Source organism: Echinops telfairi, unplaced genomic scaffold (assembly GCF_000313985.2).
Source record: "Echinops telfairi isolate 266 unplaced genomic scaffold, ASM31398v2 ScPeMD7_26;HRSCAF=91, whole genome shotgun sequence".
Lineage (NCBI taxonomy): Eukaryota > Metazoa > Chordata > Mammalia > Afrosoricida > Tenrecidae > Echinops > Echinops telfairi.
This window is the reverse complement of record NW_022103923.1, coordinates 4,806,213-4,811,086: the sequence shown is the minus strand read 5'-3', so window position 1 is coordinate 4,811,086 and position 4,874 is coordinate 4,806,213. Positions and strand designations below refer to the sequence as shown.

General features: G+C 42.4%; 1 pseudogene; it reads left to right on the top strand.

The window, feature by feature from the left end:
• Nucleotides 1-1,437: 1,437 nt before the first annotated feature.
• On the top strand, nt 1,438-2,060 carry LOC101655300 (annotated as a pseudogene).
• Nucleotides 2,061-4,874: the final 2,814 nt, after the last annotated feature.

Genomic DNA, 4,874 nt, shown 5'->3' with positions numbered 1-4,874 from the left:
ACTTCTGCCACCTTCCATAGGGCAAGTAATTTCTCAACTCAATCCAGATTCAAGAGAAGGGGTGATGGACAATACTTTGAAATAGAATTGTCAAGGAATTTATGGCCATTTCTAATCTGCTCTTTTATTATAAAGCTATAAAAATCAAGACTATAAAAAAAATCAAGATTATAAAGCTATAAAAATCATAGCGGAGAACCCGAAAATTAAAAAAATTGATAGTTATTGCTTTTCAAAAAGATGTCAAGAAAATTAAATAATGGAAAGGTAGTCAACTAGTGGTATTGGAGCAACTAAGTACATATGGAGAAAAAAGTGAACCTTGACCCTTAGTTGATATCATACATAAAAATTGCCTTGAAATGTTTCCTTGGCCTTAACATGCAAAGATACTCAATGTCATATATTGTCAGGAAAATGTAAATTAAAACTGTAAGGGGTTACCAGTGCACTCTAGCAGGGCCTAATTTAAAAGACTGCCACTACCAAATGTTGACAATGATACGGACTCCTTGGAATTGTCATAAAACACTGGTGGAAGTTTAAGACTATAGCTATTTTGGAGAATAGGTTTGCATTTTCTAATAAAGTTACCATAACCAAAATGAAATCACAGCCATCAGGTAGATTCCAACTCACAGTGATCCTATATAGAGTTTCTGAGGCTGCAAATCTTTATGGGAACCAAAAGTCTCATCTGTTTCCTGCAGAGTGGCTGTGACTTTGAACAGCTGACCTTGTAGTTAGTGGTCTAACACTTACCCAACAACAACAACACCAAGATCTAGAGATTATACTTGTAGGATTTATCTAAGAGAAATGAAACATATGTTGACATAAAGATTTATATATGAGGGTTTATAACTGCTTAATTCATAGCATCAAACATGGGAGCAACCCAAATATTCATCAACATAGGTGACTAGATAAACATATTGTGATATAGCTATACAATGGAATGCTACTCAGCAAGAAAAAGAATTACTGACCTGAAACAACACGGATGAGTAGCAAAAATATTATATTTAGCAGAAGTCTGACCCAAAAGTAAATGTATATGTATATATGTATGTCTGATGCTATTTATATGAAATTCTAGGCCACACGACATTAAACTATAGTACCAGAAAGAAGATCAGCGGTAGCCTAGGTTGAGGTTGGGGGGAGAGAAGTGAATCTAAAGGGACCAGGATGAAAATTTCCAGATGTTGCTACATATATTCATTTGGGGTTGTGGTTAAATGTATACATTTGTCAAAACTCATTCTTCTATTGACTTAAATGATATTTCCATGAAGCTGATTTAACAAATAGAAGACTTAATGGGAAATATAATATTCCCTCTAAACAATCAGACATATAAAGCAACTAGAGAAAATTTTTTAAAGTACCCCTTGAAAAATTCACTTTAAAGAAGTTTGGAAGCGAATACTTCAGATGGTTCTTTGTTCAGTTCTTTATTTGGAGTCCCTGGGCGATGCAAATGGTGACGAGCTTGGCAATTCGTCAAAAAGTTGGAGGTTTGAGTCGGCCCCACAGGTATTTTTGAGAAATCAGCTTTTGATAACCCTGTCCACGGGAGGCCTACACGCCGCCGCCACCAGGTCTCTAGCAATACCCTAGAAGTTCCAGCACATCCTGTGAGTCCTCCACACTAACATCGATGGGCGGCGGAAAACTGCCTTTGCCATCACTGCCATGAAGGGTGTGGGGCGAAGAAATGCTCCTGTGGTGTTGAGGAAAGCAGACATCGACCTCACCGAGAGAGCAGGAGAGTCACCGAAGATGAGGTTGAGCGCGCGATCACCATCCTGCAGAATCCACGGCAGGACAAGATTCCAGACTGGCTCTTGAATAGACAGAAAGACGTGAAGGATGGCAAATACCGCCAGGTCCTGGCCGACGGTCTGGACCACAAGCTCCGGGAAGATCTGGAGCGGCTGAAAAAGAGCCGCGCCCACAGAGGGCTGCGCCACTTCTGGGGCCTTCGAGTTCGAGGCCAGCGCACCAAGACCACTGGCCGCTGTGGCCGAACTGTTGGTGTGTCCAGGAAGAAATGAAGACTATCAACCTTGTCTATTAATAAATAGTTTATACACACACACACAAAGAAAAGGAAACCCTGTGGAGCACTTTTCTACTCTGACACACATGGGGTCGCCATGAGTCAGAATCAATTGGACCGCAACTGGTGAATTTCTATTTACCTGGTGTTTTTCCTCACTTAAGGAGCCCTGGCGGCCTAACAGTAAAGCCCTTGGCCATTAACTAAAAAGCTGGCCATTTAACCCCATTCAGTGGCTCCTGGGGAGAAAGATCTGGTGATCTCCTCTCCAAAAGATTACAGCCGAGGAAAGCCAGCCTATGAGCATTGTACAATGAGCCCAAATTAACTTGAAGACAAAGCAACAACAACAACATCATCAACTCCCTCCCTTAACCTAGAGAGCCTCCTTGATGGGGACCACCCTTGCTTCACCTGGAATCAATAGTACCAGACATCACACACATCACAAAATTGATCTGAAACAAGTAATAATGTAATAAAGACGCATTGAGAGCTAGAAAAGATCTTATGGTCATCAATCTCCTCTAGTTATACCTGGGGAAACAGAGGCCCAGAAAAGTTCTAAGAAATTGGGCAGATGCCTGGAGCACGTGCCTTCTGTTGTTTGCTCATCTCCTAACTGGTCTTAACGACGGTGGCCATCTAAAGGCGGGACACCTGAGACTGCGTTCCCCTACGAAGGACATGCTAACTGCAGATAAACAGCACACCAAGTCACTGGCTTATCTTGGGCTCCCTCAGAAGCAGGCTCAAGTTCAAATAGTTTGCTTGGAAGGTGCAGAGAACAATGGTAGGAGTGGGGAAGAGCAACCAGAAGAGAATGACAGCTTAACACCTCATGGCATGGATGGACCTGAAGAAGATTAAACTGGGTGCAATTAGTCAATAGCAAGTGGGCAAATATTATATGAGACCGCTGTTATAAGCAAGACAAAACGACAAGATAAAGCCTTTCATCCCAAAGAGAACAGGCCGTAGAGATTGCCAAGGTGAGGAGTGGGAAGGACAAAGGAGGGGGGATAAAGCAGTGGGCTAGACTGTTGACAGATGTCAACGTGTATAAACTGGACAGTAGTCCGCAAGGGGGAGAAGAGAAATCAAGGAGAGGGTGAAGGGCAAAATATTGGGGTTGAGGTGGGGGAGTGATTAGTCATTTAAATTGTTGAATACAGAATTGATGATCTGAAATGTAACCCAAACTGAAAAAAACCCAAATTCACTACCATGAAGTCAGTGCTGACTCATAGTGACCCTATAGGACCGGGTCGAACTGCCCCTATGGGTTTCAGAGACTGTAATTCTTTACTGGAATAGAAAGCCCAGACTTTCTCCGGCAGACCAGCTGGTGGTTTTCAACTTTGGACCCTGCAATTAACAGCTCAACTCGTAACCACTACACCACCAGAGCTCCTCCCTGAAATGTAATCCCCTGCCTAATTTACAATGAAAAATGTGTTTTAAAAAAAACAAAAAGAATAACAGCTAGCAAAAAGTGTATTAGTAAGCCAGCTACCATAGTGGGCAATTTAACTCCCAAGGAGAAACCGAAGTGTAAAACAAACACATCAGTTACCAGCACCTCCTCATCTAGACTATCCGAGGTCAAGGGAACTGGAGTATTTATACACCAATTCCTGTCAGTCATTAGTTGAAGGCTGCTGAGGAAAGGGGAGGGAAATTAGGGCTGGCTTGCCTTGGATGTGCACAAAGCAACCTTCGGATAATTCAGGAAAAGCGCTCAGGCACACGGGTGCATGTGGTGGTGTTTGAAGGTCCTTAAAATCCAAGGAAAAGGCTGATATGCAAAAAAACAAATTCACTGTCATCTACTCAATGACTACTGGTAGAAACTCTATACGACAGAGTAGAACTATTCCTTCAAGTTTCGAGACTAGCTTTCTGTACAGGATCAGACAGCCTCATCTTTCTCCTGTAGAGCGACTAGTGGGCTTCAACTGCCGACCTTGTGGTAGCAGCCCAAATCGCATGCCACAGCCCCACTACTCTTCCTAGTGCATGACCAAAGGAGCCCTTTTACTCGTTGTATTTCCCACGTGCTTTAACTTACTCTGGGCATTGGGCTCTTCACGTTGTTCAGATACATTTGTGTCTGCTAAGGAACCTTTTATCGAGCCAGGATCATTACCAGCTTCTCTAACTGAATTCACCCAATCACTCAGTGATCCGCTAGCACAGAATCAAAGACTAGAAGTTAGTCTATCACCATGACAATGTGAAAAATTGCTCCAAATGGATAGATTTTAGGAACATGTTGACATTTCCACGTGTCTTGCCCAGAACTTGTACTTTTAGTGTATTTATAATATGCTATATGTACATTATTCTCAAGAGCCTTGGTGGTGTAGTGGATTAAATGTTGGGCTGTTAATCACAAGGTTGGCGATTCAAACCCACCATGGAAGAAAGACAAGGCTCTCAACTCCTGTATAGGAAAAGTTCTACTCTGTCCTACAGCATCTCTCAAAGTCAGAATCAACTAAATGGAAGTAGGTTCGAAAATATATTTCTATTACCACGCTCTGAACCCCTCTGCCAAACTGCTCCTTGACTACACAAACATACACATGCACATAACTCAGAAGCCACAATTTCACAAAACACTAAGACTTGTAATGCTCCTTGGTCATTCCCATCAGATCTCAATCGCTTTCAGTTCATTGATTTATTGTGGTTTTCCCAGACATTGAAAACCCTGTGGAGCACATTGCTACTGACTCACATGGTGTGGCCATGAATCAGAATCAACTCACTGGCAGTTGGGTGGTGGTGGTGGTGGTGGTGGTGG